This window comes from Lagenorhynchus albirostris, chromosome 1 (assembly GCF_949774975.1).
Source record: "Lagenorhynchus albirostris chromosome 1, mLagAlb1.1, whole genome shotgun sequence".
Taxonomy (NCBI): Eukaryota; Metazoa; Chordata; class Mammalia; order Artiodactyla; family Delphinidae; genus Lagenorhynchus; species Lagenorhynchus albirostris.
This window is the reverse complement of record NC_083095.1, coordinates 80,950,321-80,972,271: the sequence shown is the minus strand read 5'-3', so window position 1 is coordinate 80,972,271 and position 21,951 is coordinate 80,950,321. Positions and strand designations below refer to the sequence as shown.

The window sequence follows — 21,951 nt, the reverse complement described above, 5'->3', positions numbered from 1 at the left end:
ATCACCAGAAACATCCATCTAAAAACAAAGGCCACATCCTTATTATCCCCGTACAATTAGTTTTATGTTCAGATTTTTTTCCTGTTTCTGCGTGGTCCTCATATTGATACTGCAAGGTCGTTATCACATTACATTGAGATGTATTAAAATGTATTATAGTTACCTGTTGCTTCACACTGAGGACACTTAGGTAAGAAGCTTTAACCAAGGATGATAGCATCAGTGAAATGCTGTGCAAATATATTCTTTTTTTATTTTTCAGCCATAGAAACTAAGTTGGGAGGGCATATTTTGCCATTTTCAACCCCAATTATGTGAAAATTCCCCTTTATGGAGAATGTAAAGTCTCCTAAGTATTTGTATTAAGAGTAATGCATGTTGCTTAGGCTGTTAAAGAAATATTGATTTCTGACCCTTAACTGGAATACTTAGCTTTCATTCCTTTTCTTTTTACATAAATTGTGTATATTGTGTTCCCCTCCGGGAGAACTTAAAAGCATTTTGTGTTACAGAGGTTTTGTTCTAAGATCTTATTGCTTTTGAGATGAATAAATGGCAGTCTTGCTATCACTGGAACAGACCTATTTTTTTTCCTGTGTAACAAGGCATACAAGTACTACAGGGCTGAATTTGGCCCCAGAACTTCTGCAGTTCCAAGCCAGTTTCTTATGGCCAAATTTAGCTTCCAGCTTTCAGCCGATGAGAAGCTTTGGCATATAGACAATCTAATTTTTGTTCAGCAAAACTCTCCTTGGATGTTTTAAATATTTTAAAATTTGTATTACCAGGTGATGCTTATGCGTTTGTTAGGGATTGACTGCAAATACTTGCTCAGAAAACAACGTACCTTAGAGGTACTTTATGCCAGCCTTCAAGGTATTAGAATTAAATGGGTTGGCACCAAAATATTTCAATAGGCTATAGGAAATGAAACATGGCCAAACAGGTTTTCATATTATGACTATTCCTTTTTTCCATTACTAGCCAGAGGGAAGTAAATCAACTTTACATCCCCTCCCTGTTTTATTTTTATCAACTTCCTTGGAAGTTTGAGGGTTTTTGTGTTTTGTTTGTTTCTTTGTTTGTTTGCTTATTCTTTAGATAGAACATAAAACGGGAAAATTACAACTTTTAAATGTTTCTTATCTATTTATCTGTTGATGTGATGCTACCGTAAACACATTTAATGTTACTAATTAATTTAATTACACATAGTGTAGTTGCGTTAACACATTTTCTATTATCTGTTCTAATGTGATACCATGCACCCCTGCAGCCACCTTAACTTAAAGTTTTAATTGCTTTACCCTAAGCCTCAGCTCATGTTTGATTTATCTGATTTCTTTGTATAAAGATTCTCTAGTTTACGATGTGTACACAAGTCTTTAAATTGGTGTTGATGTTTATGCAGTGAACTTGCCAACTGGTTACAGCAGACATCCCTTTATGAATTTATGATGGGGCAATAAAGACGAATGTCAGGAGCCCCTTGTCTGGGTGAGGAATCACTTTCCTTGTGCTATGTTGGGGACAGTAATGTGGACACTTCCTCTAATTTGTATAGCAGCGGGCAGTGTTGAAATCCAGATTTGTCAAATTGTGAGATCGCTAATTTACTGCAGTGGGAGTGGGAGTGGGAGTGTGTGTGTGTGTGTGTGTGTGTGTGAGAGAGAGAGAGAGAGAGAGAGAGAGAGAGAGAGAGAGAAACACACTTAAATGTTTTTAGTTTGAAACAAAACCATATTACATTCAAAGGTTTTAACCAGGAACCCATTCTTTGTAAACCTGACTGGGTACCTATATAGATTACTATTATAGAGTCTGTGTCAACAGTCTAAAATTTATCAGCTGTGACAAGTAAAAGAAGTATTTGAAGAAGAGAGCTGTGTATCATTTCCTTTTATCTATACATTTTTTTGGCAAAAATAGGCCAAAAAAGACAAATATTCTTCTCAAGTATTATGTCATAAGAAGCTTTAGTTTACACTTTTTTCATTATGAAAAGATCTTCAAAGTCTATAGGTACGAGTTTAATTTATTAATTCTTGTGCAGACACAAGGCTTCCTGACTGAGAGCACAAACATGCTAATTTTAAAATAGCGGTACCGGTGTTGTTATTAGTTATCGGTGTTATATTAGTGCTTCTTCATGTACTGATGTGTACTGGCCTGCTTATCTTTGCCTCTTTTACTTCTCATTAATATTTGAAATTAGAAGTCAGAGAAGTCGATTCTTAATTTTCAGCGTGTACCACAGAGGATTTATCTCAAAGTATTACTTACTACAAACTATCCTGTATGTGTAAGTTTGTCTTCATATAAATGCTACCTGCAAATAACCAAAGAATTAAGATAAAATGGAAGAGCCCAGAAACATAGGAAAAGCAAGCCAGATAAGGAAAAAACACTTTCGTATTTGAAGAAAAGGATGGATGATCAGGGAGGTGGAGAGAAGGAAGGAAGGAAGGTGTTCCAGATGGTTCTGAAATGTGTGCAGCAAAGGAGAAGATTCTCAAATGTCATGTGGTTTTCTGAAGAGACAAAAACAGGACTTCACTGTTGATGACAGAGAAGATAAGCTGGAAGTGAGATAGTGAAATTCATTTTTATCTACATTTCCTCCCAATTCTCACCCTTTGTGGAAGTTCTTTCTCTTCCTACTGAGAAAATTCAGATAATTAAATGCAGTTAAGAGTGCAGACTGAGAGAAGAAATACAACAATGTCTAACTAGCAAGGTTGTGCTGATGAGGCCCTAAATTATGTGCTACCACTTACAAATTAAAATGACAGAAATATCATAGAATATTCTTGAACTGCCTCTAGCAAAAAAGTAAAATAAAATAAAAGAGTACGTCATGGCCAGTTTACATTTCAGGATGAGAAAACAAGGTGAAGAGGACTGGTTTTGATCTGTAGCAGTCATCTATTCAATCAGTACGTTTTGACTGGGATCCTTTACTGTAAAGTTATGAATTAAGCATGTGCAGAGACGTGTGAAGTACGGTTTCTTTCACTGAAGACCTCACTCCCTTTTTGGGAAGTCAAGGCCCTCCAGTATCTGTAACGCAAAGTAGTACAAGATCTGTCCTACTTGAGGAATATAATGAAGTGTGACTCAGATATCAGCTGATTGATTTGACCACACAAGTGAATCTGTTTTAAATCTATACAAACGTGATGCCAAATTCAGCTACTTCATCAGCTTCCTCAAGAAACCCAACCATATAAGGATTTTTTTCAATTCTCTAGTTTTACTGAAGAGTTGTAGTGTCATGGGGAGGTGTCACATCACACAGCACACATGTCACTTGAAAAATTCCCTTTATACTCATCTCATCCCCAGGTATTCCCTTTTAACCTTACTCATTTCTCCATCTCTTCTCCTAGGCAGCTCTCAACACAGCTTGTCAGCCCTTTATTCGACGTAGTAGCTCCCGGCTTTGACAAGAAGCTTGGCTGCCACTAGACTCTAGGCTTGGAAAATTCATTTCAACCCCCACTTCCCAGCCCCCAAGCTCATCAAAGATCCTTTTCAATAGAGCTAATTCTTCCTACAAAGCAGTTATTGATCAGTATCTAAAAAATAAAAATTTATCCATATGATTTTTTAGGAAAAGAGGGTAAGAATCACTTCAAAGTGGTGATCAAAGAAGATCTTAAAGAATGGCATATCAATCAGAATAGGCTATGTTATGCTGCTTTGACAAATATCATCAAAATCTCAGTGGCTTAACATAATAAGAATTTATTTCTTGGGCACACAAGGTCAGCAATGCATTCATTATACTCTCTGAAGCAGCCGTCCTCCATATGCAAGTTTAGCCTGTAAGGTCCTTCCATCTGGCACCTCCCAACAAGTAGCCCCTTGATTACAGCAGCAAGAGAGAGGGCCCGGGGAGTTCACATCAGCAAGTGAATTCGTCAGCTCCAAAATAGCGCATGTCCCCTCAATCACAGTCATTTGTCTAGGACTAGTCACATGGTCCTGCCCAATTCATGGAAAAGAGAGGTGCAGAGGGGCTGGGAAGCATAGACTTCTGTGCGTATAAAATGGGAAGAAAGCCCAAAATAATGGTGACCATTTGAAATATCTACAATATGGGAAGCGTTTTGATGGCAGCAGTATAGGAATAAAATGAGCAAAGAGGCCAGTGTGGTTTGGTTAGGACTTTACATGTGTTCTGTAGAATAATGGGATATAAGTTTGGAAAGATGGGTTGAGGCCAGATCGTGAAAGGCCGTTCACTACAGGCCAAAAATCTGTTTTATTGGTGACATGGAGCCATGCAAGATTTGGGAGGAGTATGAATGACTCATGCTATATCTTGCATGGGTGCCGGTGGTGATTTGTATTGAATTGTAGTCAGATTTAAGACACATGAAAACCAGTGGAAGATTTTCTTCCAGATCAGCTAAGTATGAAGTAACACCCAATTTCTGCTGTTCCTGGGGGAAGCACAAAGGATACTGTACTAACTTATCCCCCACTACACATGCCCCAGTTGAAGATTCTTTTTGCACCTGCTGTTAACCCCTCACTTTTAAGACCAGTTAACAGGCAAATACAATGTTGAATAACTACACACCCGAGAGAACATTTATATTTGGAACCACTGGTGATATCCATGAGCATTTAAAATGTGAAAGGTATCAGTTAGCTTTGTTAAGATAACAGGACTGATGTGGAAATCTCCAGCGACATGGCAGAGCAATGGAAACGATGAGGGGTTCTGATTTGTGACTCTATTTACCCAATATGAATAAATAAATAGCTACTATTTATGTGCTTAATTATTATGTGCCAGACAACATGTTAGTACTTCAGTCCTTTAAGATTACCTGCAAGACCTGGGATGGTCTACACTGGCTGCTCTTCCAGCCCCATCCTTCCACTCTGCCCCTCTCTGTGCTGTAGGACCCTGGCCTCCTGCTCTGCTCTTTCCGCCTCCTAGCTGACGCTGACTTCCGCAAATGTCTGCTCAGATGTCACCTTCTCAGAATGCTCTCCCTGACCACCCAGTATAAAAGATCAATTTTCCCAGTCACTTTCTACCTCAGTATAGAAATAACCTCAATGAAGATTTTTTTTAATAAAACTTATCACCTCCAGGCAAATTCTAGTTTTTGTTTATTGCCTATATTCCCTATCAGAATATAAGTTCCATGAGGTCACAAATTTGTCTCTTTTGCTTATGACTGTATTCCCAGTGCATGTAACAGTTCCTGGCACTGAATTAACTGTTTGTTCAATTAATAAGTGACTTATTTAAGCCTCATGAGACCCCTCTGAGGTAGGCACTGTTAATATTTCTATGTTATGAGTGATGAACCTGAGTCCTAGGGTGGTTTGGTAGCCTCTTCAAAGTTTCACAGTTACTAATCCTTGAGGCCAAGATTAAAACCAGGACTGTCTGATTCCGGAGACTGTATATTTTGCCACAGTGCTTTTCCTGATGACCCTACACTCTGATCGTGGTAATTGAAAGTTGGTGTAAAGATTATTCTTTAAGAATACAAACATTTCATGTATATGTTTGAATCATTTCTCTGACATTAATATATATATTATTAAAAACATGATAAATATTTCTATACGCATGAGAAAGTAAACTGACTCCCAACCCCCCTCCAAAAAAGTGTCTTGTGGAGCTAATAGAGGGTGATCTTGAAGAGCAGATTTGCTCACATGGGCCAAATGTTTCCTCCTGCAGAGTGGGCTGCTTCCCAAAGAATTAGCCTCTCTCAAAATGAATTATTAACCCCAGCGTCCTGGCCAAATTCCCACGTGGATAGTCTAGGAACTGTTCAAAACTTGGAATCTATTGAAATTAGCCTGGCTTGATTGCAGTCTCTGCATTAATTGTGATAGAATAGAGTTTCTCTAGAGATTTGTGCATATATTATTCTAATTTGTATAGACTGGCTTTGTCTCTTAAATTTTTTAGTTTCTTCTTCCCCTCATGAGATATGGCCTGCATTTCTTTATAAGTTGGTTTTTTTTGTTGTTTTTTTTTTATAATTTCACTGCATGAATAACTGTGAGCTCCTTTTTCCTTGGATTTGCCAAACCTTTTTCTCACTTGAATGATTAGTCACTTGGTCATTATCACAGTGTGTTGCAGGCATTAGCCATGAGGAGCTTCCAGACTTCCAACTCTCTTAACTCAAGTGCAAGTGTAGCCTAGGTAGGGACAGAGTTCACTCAATGAAATTTTTCTAATTGCTTCTTTCAAATTCCCAGTCCTCAAGGAGCTTGTGTTCTAGTGAGAGGCACATACCTATTTTAAAGTTTAAAATAACTGACCTAATGGTGTAACTCTTTAGGATTCCCATACAACTTCCTAAATTATGGCTATTAATTTCTTCAGGCAATTTTGTTAAATGATTTAGACCATTTATTTGTCTTGGTCATAAGCAGACTCTAAAATGTCACTTAGATTCTGGAGAAACAGAGAGGTATGAGTTTAATTAAACTACAAAATCGTTTTGCTTAGGTAAAACCGAAACAAGTATCTTAGAAATCCATTGTGTTGCATGGTTTTGATGGCAACTGTAGGCCTCACACAATTAGTCCAATCTTGCCAATGTCACATGATTCTGTAAGTTGGCCTTTCTTGCCTTGAGTTGGTACAGTCAAGTCTTCAATATAATAGATTGTTATAATGGGTAGCTTCAGCAGTATTTTCACACTGTAAGCTTTCTCTCTAATCTACATAGAGAGTAAGAATGAAGGTTTTGTTGAAAGGCAAAAAAAATATTCCTAGGAAATAGTTGGCCTCATAGATTTTCAGCATAGGGAAAGACCTTGAGAACTCAAGGCTTAAGTCTTTGCATTTAATTATGCCTGGATCACAGACAAGTGGTAAGTCACTTATGCTTCCTGCATTCCATTCTTTACCTTTACCAAGTGAGATGAGACAATGGATGTGAGCCATGTGCACTTAGAACTTCAGCAGCTAATATTAGAAAAATGCTTTGAAAATGACAGATGGAAAGAACTATAAATGCAATCGCTAATGGATTTATGCACTCTCTCTCTCTTCTTCCACTCTATTTCTACCAGTATTTTCCAAAAAATTTCCCAGGGCTCCACCTGAAGTATGACCTGATGGCTCCATAGCACATGTGTTTCCTGAGTTGGTTGAGTGTTTCCCAAATGTATCTACACTTTAAATTCAAATGTTTATCCACTAGGGTTTAAATCATGGAAAGTGTTACTGCCTTAGTGTGACAGCCATATACTTCTGCCTAGACAATTGTTGTAAGCTCTGTGGGGCTTTCTATAGGTTTTTCCCCCTAGATCTTAGTCAATATGGGCCTAGAAATATATAATTCCTTGTGGGAAAGAAAAAAAACAGTTCAGATTTTCAGTAGTGTAAATAAATCGACAGAGAGTATGCTTTTAAATCTGTAACGTGCAGAAACTTCCCATCCCCTTGCCATTAGCCTCCTCCCAACTAGGTGGTTCTAACTATGAATGTGAGAAGGTAAAAGCCTAAACGCTGATATCTTTCCTGCTTCCCTTGTGCACTTGAAATGAGACACTCCGTACTTCAGTCTCAGGCCAAGCACTGAAAATTATTCCTTTATTTACCCATTTACCAAATATTTATTGAGCTTGAACTGCTCTCCCAAGCACTTTTCTAGAAGCTGTGTATACAGCTGTGAGAAAAGCACAAGTGAAAATCCAAGCGCTTATTAATAAATCCATCAGAATGTTTCATTTGGCATGTCTTGTAAACATCTAAATTTGTTCATTAAAAAAAATAGAAGAGCATTAGTCCACTGGGGGTATTAATTGCTTTGCAAGAACATTATCTTATGAAAGAATTCACTTTAGCAAATAGCAAGCTCCTTTAGTAATCCAGCTTACAATATTTATACTTATTATGAACTGAATTCCCAAATGTCCAAGGAGTTAAAGAAAAGGAATGTCTCCAGAGAATGGTTCTAGGTTCTACAACATCTTTAGCATTCCAGTCACTTAAAATAAAAGGGAGAATGTGTTTAGGAGTTTGAAGAAAAGAGAACATAACCAGTCAAATGTGAAAATACCCATCTCAATTTCTAGCAGTTCTTTCATTGCTCCAGACCCCTGGCTTGTTAAATTTTTAGCCCAGGACCTGGCATCTATCCATCAATGTTTGTAGAATTGTACAACTGTCACTATGATAAAAATGTACACAGGTTTATTCATTCCTTATACTAGTATATTCCCAGGCCATTTCAAAATTGGCTGGTTAGTTTAGAAAAAAGATGAAAACCTTTAAAGTAGGGGTTTATACATTTCCTTCTGAATTTCCTCCCTTTCTGTAGTTCCTTCACTGTATAAAAATTTTAGATGTTCTAACACCTGTATTGAACAAGTCTTTTCTTTAGTTTCTGCCAGGTTAGAAACTGATTGTCAAGTCTGATTGTTAGATACTGATTGTCAGCTGGGACTATGCAAAGGAGGAGAGTTTGTCAGTCTACTTTCCTCCAATATTCAGATCAAATCCAAGTCACGATCTTATATGGAGGATCAGAGTCTTGAGTTGATGGTGATTTTTATTGACATTTTTTAATTCTTTGAGATAATTTTTGACCCCTCCTATTTACCTCTTGCTAAAAACTACTCTGTCTTATCTGGCCTAAGAAAATGTCCTTATTTAGATAAAGCACAGTCAATACTTGCATGGAATGTACATAGAATAATACCTTGGATTTACTTCATGATTTTCCACTAGAATCTAAAGGCCATTTGTGGTTTATTTCTTGCCATGTGGCAATCCTTAAGTGTTTTGCTAACTCCTTAGAGAACGAAACCCACTCAGCTTACGTTGCATGAGGGTATATTTCCAATTACTCCAATAAGAGTATTTAAATTATTTAAATATTTAAATAATGCATATGATTCAGTCAGTTACACCTGAGTATTCAAGGTACCTTCAGACTTCAAACTACCTTATTTCATTCCCTATGGTCAATTGGTCAACTCACCTTACTCTGAAATATTAATGCTGTTTGTATTATGGCAGAACATGGGTCAAATTTAAATTCATCTGCTAAAGATACAACATACCAAGCAGGTATCAGAAATGTTAGAGGGCTCTGTCCATCATGAAGAAAAGCCACGGGTAATATCCAAACTATTTAACAGGCACCAACAATCAGAATGGATGTTCAACTAATCAGAGCAGATGCCGGCCATAGTGGTCCATACCAGTTGAATTCAGCTGCGTTAAAGGTCCGTTCTTTTAAACTCCAATTTTTGTGGAGACACCATTTTCAGGGCTTATTATATCCTTGTAAGAAATGTTTTCATGCAAAAAAATAGAATTATTCGTTCTAAGAATGAAAAAACACACTACCAATTTTTAATATACAAAGCAGGAGGAATAAGAAGTAGCTATTTGGGCTTACCTGGTGGCGCAGTGGTTGAGAGTCCGCCTGCCGAGGCAGGGGACACGAGTTCGTGCCCTGGTCCAGGAAGATCCCACGTGCCGCGGAGCGGCTGGGCCCGTGAGCCATGGCCGCTGAGCCTGCGCGTCTGGAGCCTGTGCTCCGCAACGGGAGAGGCCACAACAGTGAAAGGCCCGCGTACCGCAAAAAAAAAAAAAAAAAAAAGAAGTAGCTATTGCTTTCTGTAAAATCTTATCACTTAATGGATTGGAAAAAATTGGCCAGTAAAATAATTTCAAATATTCATATTTTTAGTATTTCCCCATTATTATTATTTTTTTTATCCAAGTTGATAAGCAGATGCAGATACTTTCGGCGAGGTCAGCTTAGCTACCCAAGCTAAGAGGAGCTTTTTCTTAATATTTTCTGATTTCCTGTGCAAATTAGAAAGAAAATAGCCACCTACTAATATTTAAGCAAGCTCCTAACATATATTAGCATATATCCTTATTGTTTTTTCATGACACTTTTAATTTCTGTGTTTGTATTTTCTCTTAGTGCACATATTTTTAACTTATTCGGATTTACTTAGCATAGCATTTAATTATCATGGTAAAAGGTTAAATACTATCAAATGATTTGGTATTTCAATATTTAATCACTTTTACCTTGAATGAGTAAATGTCTAGTCAATAGATATTCAGAGTCATAAAGGCATATTTTTATGGACATATACTTTTTTCATTTTGTTTGCTTATGACATGGATTAGATAGTTTATGATCTTATGTACTTAATTACCAGAAGAGTCATACTCATAAGTGTGTTCAAAAGACATTTTGAAGGACTTCTACTTACTGCTGAGTTGATTTGCTCTAAATACAAATTAGAAACTCACAAATCGATTTTTTCCATCCGCTTAGAAACACTCTTTATTTAAAGTATTTGCATGTTCTAAAGCTTAGGTAAAATAGGAACGGGGACAGTATATGTACAAAGATAGATAAATGCTGTGGCGGTATCTTGTTCTGTCTCCATCTTGATGGATTAGTTAGCTTTCACTAAACAGGCACGCTAAAAAAGGGAAGGAAAAACAACTTGATAAGATAAAAGTGTGGGGAATTCCAAAATAAATACTGCTAACTGACCTTTTTGGATGGCTCAGTTAGGAGTGTTCTTATTAGGGTACCAATTGGTTGCTTTATTTACTAGTACCACGCATAACTAAGGTAAGCACTTGGGTAATATCTTCGGCTTACTTTTTCATAATTTCTGGACAGACATAATGATCTTTCTCCCACAGTTTTAAAAGTCAGATAAATTCCGAAACATTTAGAGAATATGGAGCTATAATTTTTAAAAGTCAAGTATTTTTTTAGCCCACTTCCCCTTTTTTAGAGTATATCTCTAAGTATAGAGTTGTATCTCATGCTCATTTATATGCAAAAAGAAGCTCTGTATATGTTAGGAAAAGAAGCCAGTTCGGAACCTCTGAACCAATTTCCTAATGCTCGTATTTTACACCTTAGAGTTTGTATCTTGGTGAACTGTAAAATGAAAGAATTAACTCATTAAGGAGCTCTGTTTCATCATAGCCACTCTGATTAAAACCTTCTCTACAATATGGTGCAAGAAATGGTCAGTCACTACTAAAGTTTTCTTTTTAACCACTGCTATGCATCACAAGAAGTCATTAGTTTACAGCTACTTCCTTCTTATTTTTATGACTTTTTAGCTTATCATTAACCCCATTCTCTTATCCTGTACTCTGAGATGAGCAAAGAAGATAATATCCACAACATTTCCACTGCTTACTCTAGAGATAATAACTTTTTGAAAAAGAGATAACCCTGTTTCTTTAAACAACTCCTTCCTCTTTAAATCCATGATAGCTTTCCCTTGTCAAGTTAGACTTTCAGTGCATTGTTAAGGGAATCAGACAAAATTATTTATAGCATGGTCCATGCAGATGAAATTGGACTGAACATACTGGAATTGTTTATTATTTCTTGTAAACTTGTTTAATAATTCTTTAGTATTTACCGCACAATTTTTTTAGCATCTTTATTGGAGTATAATTGCTTTACAATGGTGTGTTAATTTCTCCTGTATAACAAAGTGAATCAGCTATGCATATACATATATCCCCATATCTCCTCCCTCTTGTGTCTCCCTCCCACTCTCCCTATCCCACCCCTCTAGGTGGACACAAAGCACCGATACTCCACAATTTTCTATCCAGATGTTTTTCAGGTTATTAAAGAAATGTAATGGATTAATAGCTAAACTTATTTCCTTCTAATTCAGTCCCTTATGCCACTGTGTCTGGACCTGTTCAGTAGGTTTGTTGTCATAAGACTAGATACAAGTATGTCAGTTGTCTGGACATTATATAACTTTAAAGCAACTGCTTAGCCTTTTTGACAAGAAGTAATTAAATGTTAATTAAAAGTCCCATACACTTACTTCTTTTCCACAGCTTCTTAGTGTTACCATCTGAATTTGCCAATTTCCACTTGGTTCTCTACATATATAAAGTTATACTCTTGTTTTAAATAAGAGCTGATTTTCACTATTTCATATTCAGTGTGGGAGAGAAGTTGGTATTATCTGCCTTGTTAAGTGTCTCCTTCCTTAAATTTCCCTTCTCATTTGGTATCTAGTTTTCACCTCAACCGACTTCCCTTTCTCTCGTTTCAGAATAGTATTTTTCGGATGCAAACATTTCACTTATTTCCATTCGCAAACTTGATTAATTCAACATGCACTAACTGATACCTTTTGCATGCTAGGCAGTGAACTAGATTCTGGAAGTAAAATATGGATAGCCAGTCCCTGCTCTCAAGGAGCAGAGTCCAATAGGCGAGATTGACAAATAAGCAAGTATTTGCAATGCAGTGTGGCAAATGAAGAAATATAGGGTGACACAGGAATATATAGGATATGGATAGTAAGTAACTTACAGGATAAAATCTGGCTACTGGTATCCATAATTCCTAGGTAGAAATAACATGTTCCGTAAGAAATATTCTTTGAAATTATATGAGTGTGAAACTTGTTCTTTCTGGGGAAGTCAGGGACATCTTTTATAAAGGAGGAGGCCAACAAAGTTTGGGGCAAGCCACTTTGTTTCAGTCAGCCTTAGCTTTTTTTTGTTTGTGTGTTTGTTTTTGTTTTTTTTGTTTGTTTGCGGTACGCAGGCCTCTCACTGTTGTGGCCTCTCCCGTTGCGGAGCACAGGCTCTGGACGCGCAGGCCCAGCGGCCATGGCTCACGGGCCCAGCCGCTCCGCGGCATGTGGGATCTTCCCGGACCGGGGCACGAACCCGTGTCCCCTGCATCGGCAGGCAGACTCTCAACCACTGCGCCACCAGGGAAGCCCAGCCTTAGTTTTATTAGACATAAAATGAGAAAGTTTGTGTTACATGACTTCTGATGTCCTTTCTAGGTCTAAAACTCTGAGTCTGTAAGTTTTGCTTTTGCAGTACACTGAAAAATCTAAATAGCCTAAACCTGTTTTTTTTTCTTTTTTTTTTTTTTCCTAAACCTGTTTGAAAAATCTATTGCAACAAATGGTCCATAAAATAAATAAGCACAAAATTCAATTTTTTGGAAAAGTGGTCTGGCTGTAGAACTGAGTAGCCCCATAAAATATTAATTTGGTCATAGTGTGGAAATGTGAAATGATTGTTAAATGAGTCAAGGCCTTATTTGCGGCCTTTGGCTCATTTGGTAAGATTACCCATTAGCCATGTAGGCAGCATAACACGCATGGCCAAGCAGCTCATGGGAGCGTCCTAACAAATGTTAAATAAAAATTATCTTTCTCTAGCCTTAGGAATATATTGCTGTTATTTTCAAAATAAGACTGCTCAGCTTTAAAATCTCAGTCAATGGGAAAATAATTACATTCATTGCACTTAAAATTCTGACTCCTATCTGCAAATGTGTTTTTCTAATATATTTTTTATGTCTCTTTGGAAGTTTAGAAGTCAAATGAGTGTTGATGGTTTCTGACCGTCTTTTAATTGTATCACTCCTGCCGGTATGAATTCCCTTTGTACCATTGCAGTAGGTAGATGTAACATTTCCCTTTGCAGATGCACAAAGTGTTTCTTCTTAGTCCTAAGACGCTTTTTTCCTTTCAGTCATTAACCTTGGTTTCATGAAAAATTCCTTCTCCATTTTTCTGTTTTATCTATATCTTGATAATAATAATTTAATAACTGTTCTTAAAATCTCTGTATGATAATCCATTAGGCTCATTCAGTATTCCTTCAGCTTATCTACAAAAGAGCGTGTGCTTTTCTCTTTGCTCTTTTTAATGAGGCCTTCCTACCGTGGCTCTAAATATCAACCAAACATGTTAATCTCTTAGGATCTGACTATTATTAAAATCTCTCCAACATTTTCTGAATTTTAAAAGATATGATTATTATCATGTAATCTGTTTACTTCCACGTGAACTCAAATGGAAATGAATCTCCTGAAATAGCCACATTTTCTGCCTCCCAAATATACATCTGGCATTAAAAAAAAACAGCTAATTTAAATCTAGAATCTGGGTTTCCATGACACCAAACATCTGGATGAAAAGTGAAAAATTCAGTAGATGTTTTCAAATATCCAAATATTGTGTCAGTAAAACAGTCAAATGACGCTCTGAATCTCCCCATATTTATCTGGGTTTTTATGCATCATATATGTGGCACTGTCAGTCCTTCCTGATGGAAAACAGTGTCAATTTCAGAAATAACGTATTCACAAACAAGTATGTACTGAGTACCTATTCTGTAGGAAACATTCTAAGTGCTGTAGAGCAGCAGTCCCCAACCTTTTTGGCACCAGGGACCTGTTTGGTGGAGGACAGTTTTTCCACCGCGGTGGAAGGGGTCAGGCAGGCGGAGGCTGTGGGATAGTTCAGGCAGTAATGCGAGCAATGGGGGCGATGGTTCAGGCGGTAATGCGAGCCACGGGGAGCGGCAGATGAAGCTTTGCTCGCTTGTTCCCCGCTCACCTCCTGTTGTGCGACCCAGTTCCTAACAGGGTACTGGTCCAGTACCAGTCCGCGGCCCGGGGGTTGAGGACCCCTGCTGTAGCGGGTTCAAGGTAAAAGGCTTGAACTCTGTCCTCAAATGAATTGCAGTGCAGCGAGGGCTATAACACAAGGACACATATATACATAAAAGATAATGTGAAGTGAATAAAAACACAAGAGAGGAGGAATTTTGGAGGAAGGTGACTAGTCCAGGCTAGTGAGGATTTTCTGCTGGACCCAGTGTTGGACTGACCACGATGGACAAGCCAGCATCATGGAAATGGAAGGGAATGTTGTGATCACACATTTGAAATACGCACTCCTTCAGCAGCTGGGAATTTTACTTAAATCAAATAATGCTAAATTAGCCAGACGATTGCAATGGTTTTTGTGTCATTTTTTCATGATCACAGCCTTGGGTTTCTGTACGGTTTTTGCGTCTAAGTGTGTTTCTCAGGTATTTCGATGAGCAAATTTATATGCATCCCCCTTAAGAGTTTCAACTTGACACAAAGAAGCATACTGAAATTTACTCTCCCTATGGTCATTATAAAAAGTCTACCTTATACTTTGGGTTTCGAATTAGAAAAAAGATATAAAATTTTCACAGTTCCATATACATTGCATGCTTAAACCTCTATCTTCCAAGTTAGGTGATTTTTTAATCTATTAGGATCACAACTCTGATCAACTTTTTTAAAAATCCCAAATCCTCAAGATTTTTGCCATGTTTGATCAGAATCTAGATTAAAGCAAAATGGTTTGCCTCTTCTTCTTCCCCCCACCCTGCCTCCTTCCTTTTCCTCACCATCCTTCTCTTTTTTTAAGAAAAATCAATGATCATTTTAAGCTGGAGGGGAATATGGAGTAAACTGAGAAATTTTCTGATAATCTGAATTGTGCTGTATGTATTAGTCAGCACTAATAAATTGGCTCAAGTAGCTGAAAGGTAAAGGGTGGCTGGATTTAGATAAAGCTGGATCCAAGGGCAGAAATGTGCACAAGTCTGTTCTTTATAGCTACTGGCTCTGCTTTTGTCTGTGTGGGCTTCATTCTCAATCAGGCTCTGTCCATTTGGTGGCAATAATGGCCATCAACAACTCCAGGCACAAATTCTACTGACTTAGTAACCCCAGTGAAAAGAGAACACCTTTGACTGACAGTCCTACTGACTCCCATTAACCTAACTTGGGTTCCATCTTGAGAGCAGCCAGAATGATTAACTATGTTGATTGGCTAAGCCCTGAGTACATCCCTGAAGTAAAATCAAGGCACTTTTGGGCTTCCCTGGTGGCGCAGTGGTTGAGAGTCCGCCTGCCGATGCAGGGGACACGGGTTCGTGCCCCGGTCCTGGAAGATGCCACATGCCGCAGAGCGGCTAGGCCCGTGAGCCATGGCCGCTGAGCCTGCGCGTCCGGAGCCTGTGCTCCGCAACGGGAGAGGCCACAACAGTGAGAGGCCTGCGTACCGCCAAAAAAAAAAAAAAAAAAAAAAAATCAAGGGACATTTACCAAAAGAAAAGGGAAAAGGTACTTCAGTAAAAAACTTTAATGTTAGAATGGGAAAGTCCTCCACTAAGTATCAGTAGAGTGGGTGGTTATCCGAGCCTTACCACTGCCTGTTTCTATGACCTGGAGTGTTAATTAAGCCATTGCGTCTTGGTTTCTTCATCTACATAAATTAGGTCGCAAGACAGGGTTCTGTTTAAAGACTTTTTTAGCTCTAATGTTTTGTGGTTCTGACCTCAAGAACTAGGACAAGGATAAGACACCCAGAAAATGCAGATTTACAAATAGTAACACAAAGCAGGAGATGCATCACGTTTCATGTAGAAGTGCTTCTGGTAGAAACCCGACGTTAGCTTGGCAGTGGAAGAGCAAAGGGTTGCAGGTTGCTCCTGCATCCTGAGGTAGTGATTAGAAGATCAGACAACTTGAGAGGAGAGGGTGTGTGTGTGTGTGTGTGTGTGTGTGTGTGTGTGTGTGTGTGTGAGGGGGGGGAGAGAGGGAGTGAGAGAGTCAGTGAGGTTCAGAACTAACCATCACAAACTTTATTATTATAATCTCCATAAATATTTTATAAACCACGTATAGCTTTGTTAACCTCATTTTACTATTACAGAGACTAAGTCCCAGGCACAGTCTTGTTCAAGGTGGCAGAACTACTGACAAAGCTTGAATGAGAACTTAACGTCTATTTTTTTTCACTCTTTCTACAGATTTTTTTTTTTTTTTTTTTTTTTTTGCGGTACGCGGGCCTCTCACTGTTGTGGCCTCTCCCGTTGCGGAGCACAGGCTCCGGATGCGCAGGCTCAGCGGCCATGGCTCATGGGCCCAGCTGCTCCGCGGCATGTGGGATCTTCCTGGACCGGGGCACGAACCGGTGTCCCCTGCATCGGCAGGCGGACTCTCAACCACTGCGCCACCAGGGAAGCCCTCTACAGATCTTTAAAGACACTGAGACAGAGTTGGGGGAGAAATAAAAAAATTTTAAAAACCTAAGGCTTTACTCTCAGAAAGTTATACTTAATAAAGACAAGGTGTGAAAATAAGACAGGACAATGAAGGGCTAAAAATTACAAATACCAAGTAAATCACTATGTGAATTTTTTTTTTTTTATAAATTCATTTATTTTATTTAGTTATTTTTGGCTGCGTTGGGTCTTTGTTGCTGCACTCGGGCTTTCTCTAGCTGCGGCGAGCGGAGACTGCTCTAAGTTGCAATGTGCGGGTTTCTCATTGAGGTGGCTTCTCTTGTTGCGGAGCACGGGCTCTACGCACGCAGGCTTCAGTAGTTGGGGCTCGCGGGCTTTAGAGTGCAGGCTCAGTAGCTGTGGCGCATGGGCTTAGTTGCTCCGCCGCATGTGGGATCTTCCCGGACCAGGGATCGAACCCGTGTCCCCTGCCTTGGCAGGCAGATTCTTAACCACTGCGCCACCAGGGAAGCCCTCACTATGTGAATTTAGTGGGAAGCAAATATCTTGTTTCCAATTTTATTTTCACATTTCATTTGCAGTATACATTCTAATCATGGCATCAGAATTTCTGTTTACATAAGAAAAGGTGTTAAATTAATGGCCACTGAATAAGTTTGACATTCTATGAAAATGCATTGATTTTCTTCAAGGGTTAGGCCTTTAGCACCATCTATTTGTACCAGTTCAATAAGCCTGGTCCCAGAGCAATAAGTGATATTTACCCAATGCTGTTTCATTGTCCATATTAGAGAAATTGCTTAGAGGGTTTCATCTACAAGTGGCATCATCAAACTCAAGGTCACCTGAATTAACTCTATAAAATAAGTCGTATCTTAGGGGTGGATTGAGGAAAAGGAAGTGGTGATTATGATGACCAAGTTCCAAGTATTTGCTGAAACTAAGAACCTGCCCAACAAGTTACTTGATCATTTGTCTCAAAGGCTATATTACATCATTACAGAAGAAATTTGACAAATTGCACATTGTTCTTTCAAGAGCTCATCTAGTAAACTTTTTTTTTTTTTTTTGGTGTACTTGGGACTCTCACTGCTGTGGCCTCTCCCATTGCGGAGCACAGGCTCCGGATGCGCAGGCTCAGCGGCCATGGCTCACGGGCCCAGCCACTCCACGGCACGTGGGATTCTCCCGGACCGGGGCACGAACCCGTGTCCCCTGCATTAGCAGGCGTACTCTCAACCACTGCGCCACCACAGAAGCCCTCATCTAGTAAACTTTATAGACCAGTGAGTCGAACTCATAGGGTAGGAAAGTAACCTTAAGAACTAATTCTCAAGGTGTCCTGCTTTTAAAAGTATCCAGTGAAAAAGTTACCATAACAGAAGAGAATATCTAATTGTATAAAAAGTTAAATTGCTATGTTTTTAAAAAAGTATGGAGTGTATAAATTAATTATAATTATAATAAATTAATATTACTTTAAAATTAATATTGGATTTTAAAAAATTGTTTGCAGCAGTAAACATGCAGACAACCTAGGAGTATATAAACAGAAAGTAAAAGCCTGCACCCCATGCCCTATACAACATGAAGTTGTACAGAGCACGGGGTGTGTGTGTTTTTCCAGATGTTTTCCTTGCATGACAAGCATAGATATGTGTGCATTTAATTAATTAATTTAGTTAGCTGTTTATCTATTTTACAAAAATTGGTAATACATGTTGTTCTACAGTTTACTTTTGTCATGCAACAATATGTGGGGAAAACCTTTTCATGAGAATCTCCCATTTTATTTAACTATGATCCATTTGACAGATAGGTTGTTTCCAATTTTTTAGCCTTGCAAAAACTACCTTTTTCATTTACTGTGTACTTCTAATTCATGAGATGATTAGAAATATCACTTGAAGTATTCTAAAACATCCGTATAAATCCTTTCAACGTGGAATAAAGATTATGATAAATTGGTTCCAGTTTGGACAAAAATGAAGAGGGATTAACCACAAAAGAAAATTATCATTAAGTGATTTCACCTAAAAACTGTTTCACTGATACATTCTAAGAATACTGTAGATCTGTTTGCATGTACTTGATAAACCAGTTTAACCCCAAAGGGATGAGAAAAAAAAAAGAGTCTAAGGTCAGTATCTGGAATACAGGTAATATCTCACTTTCGAATGAGTCTTTAGAAAAAAGGCAATTAAAAAAATATTTTCTGTCTATGTTGAGTCATGAGCCATACGTGTCTTACTAACTTTTTGAACAGTTGGTTGTCAGTTGATATTCAAAGTAAGAGGATATTTGTGATTCACTTCTCTTCAACAGTGGCTTTAAATTATTTGGGGATGTGAAAAACTTTGACCTATGCTGGTTCTTTCTTGATGAAGGGAATCATCATCATCGCTATTATGTTACAATGTGTGTTCTTATGAGTAAGCTGAGCCACCTCTGAGCTGCTGGACCAGGGTGGGTTGGCCCCCATCAGTGAACAGACTAAACTATAGCCTCAGTCCAAGAATATAGAAACTGACAACAAATTATTGCTTGTGGTCTACTTCCAGTTTTCAAGTGCAAACATACCAAAGTTTATTTTAAATTTGAGCCAGTCAGACATTTAGCAATATACATCAAAGAAGAAGTGAAGGCTTCCCATGTTTATTATTTCAATATGATGTCTGTTCTAATAAAGTAGAAGAATGCCTATGATAGATCATGTAGTAGAAATTCTCTAGTTCCACAGTTTGGCCTTAAATATATACATATATTTGTAAATTAATCCAAAACACATTGCCATGGTTCCAATTCCTCTGAAAGCTGATTGTTTTCCATTCCTTTTTTAATTTTAGAAATACAGTGGCCGACTGCCAGAACACTTTCAGATAAACAGTCCACTCCCTGTATAAAAGGGGCATAGAATCATGAATGTTCAAAAACCACAGAACGTTATTTAAATAAGTGAAAGTTATTATGGTCTTCCCTATTAATTAAAAAAAAAAGCCATCTGCGCAAGGTGAATTTTGGTAAGGTCCCAATTATTTTAATGATTGTGGATGGAATTTGCAACTGCTTTCATAGTGAAAGTACAGTTCAGGGATTCCCAAGATAAAATGCACTGTTTATGTAATTTTGTGGTCATTTGACTTAATTTCTAATAAAACACTGGGAAGAATTCTTGTTACTCAATCTGAATGTACAGTCCTGCTTGAAGGAATTGACTCTACACTAACTTCCCCTTTCCTAGTCTTCTACTAGCTTAACATCCCAAACCTCTATTTCATCTAAACCTTCTGTGTGTGTATGTGTGTATATATGGTTGTATGTGTGTCTGCCTGTCTCCCTCACACACACACACACCACAACCCACATTTTGTCGGAACTGTCTTGGGCAAATGCATCATAATAGTGAACAAGACTGAGCACACCAAAAAAAAAAAAAACCCACTGCATGAAGAAACAGCATACTGGATGACATTACCAATGCAGATCTATACATCGTCGTGATAAGTCTTTATTTTCATTTTTGTTATTTGCAGAATTGATTTCCATTGGGCACATCACCTAGAAACCTAGGCTTTCAACGTCTTAGAGGAATAAAAAGTCAAAGGGTGCTTCACCCTTGAATTTGTCAGGAAAATACCACAACAAGAAGGATTTGGGGATCTTTTTGGTCATTTTCCCTCCAACCAGTGTTTTCAGTCAATTAAAATTTGTACCCTAGGCCTTTTCCAGTTTGAAGCCACCCCAGCATCTGTGATAAGCAATCCTTCTTGTTTGTGCAGTCATTCATTATCTCCATTACCAAAAGGAGAATAGAGGACAATTACATTGTTTGGACGAATCAGAGTGTTAGGAGGAGTATTTGTCATGGTGGCAGAGTGCAGCACCTGACAGGCAACGATTGATGGCCAGGAATGAGTGTGAGTGGCCAAAGCAGCCTCACAGGATGCAAATTACTGACTGTGGATTCCAATTTATCCTGTTCATTTTTCTTGCCCATGCTGAAGACCATTAGTGGTTTTTGAAGCAGTGAAGGGGTCATTACTAATGTGGGTAGGCTCGAAGCAGGAGGGGGAAGGAGGGGAAAAGCCTTCTGTAATTACACAGCTTTCAGGAACAGGCTGGAGGCCCTAGCCAAAAAAATGTCAACACCTCGCAATCAGAAAAATTTATTTTCATTTTATGCTTAACCCATATTAACTCAACATTATCATCTTTCTTTGTTAACATTTGCAGAATATTAAAAGCCTGGCTTCTATATTAATACAAATCTAGTTAACCCCTTTTGCAATACAGGGGGTTTTGTTTAACCTAATGGCATTTGGGTTTGCTAATAAGTAATTGCACACGTTTTGGATAATGTATGCTATTATAGAAGATGAAATACCTGAAGAATAAAATCTTAGATGATTGAAAAACATTCACTCTCTCAAACACTGGAATGATTAGAAAGCTCTGAATGGAATACTTTGTTGTTCCTAATGTCAGCCTTTAATAACGTTGATGGGAAATATTTATTACTAAAGGCTTTCTCGTTTAGGAACGACTTTGACATGCTTTATAAAAGTTTACTTTTCTGTTTAAGAAAACCAGTGAATGTAGAGCAGAGACCTATTTAACAGACATGTTTTATAATTATGCACATGCCAGTACAGTGTCTCAAAGTAAATGTACAATTCTACAGTAACAATCTTTGATTTCAGAATGAGAGAGGAAAGTGGTTTGCTGATGGGAGGATGGTTTGTTATAAATGTTGGTGAGTTGTGATGGGAAGTAAAGAATTAAAAAACACTGAAACCTATGGCTTCATTCTCTTATTGCCCACACTTTAGGGTAACATGTAAAATGTCTGTATTGCACATAATTGATTCCTTGTGATGGGTGGTCACTTTGTGCGACCCTCTTAACCCAGAGCAGCAACCAGTAAAAATGAAAGAATCTTCCACTGTCCCTTAAAGGAGTCAACATAAACAACTGTCAGTAAACTCTGCGGTAACTGAAGTGGTAGCCATGGTTTCGAAGAACAGTTGCGATTATGGACGATCTTACTTTCCAAACTGACTATCAATAATCTTAGATTAACTAGGAAGTAATGATTATAT

The 21,951-nt window shown here is 38.1% G+C and overlaps 1 protein-coding gene across 5 annotated transcripts in view; it reads left to right on the top strand.

Annotated features, from left to right (window-relative positions):
- The window catches only part of MEIS2 (Meis homeobox 2), a 201,176-nt gene that overhangs the window by 119,138 nt on the left and 60,087 nt on the right, over positions 1–21,951 (top strand). The window lies entirely within an intron of this gene.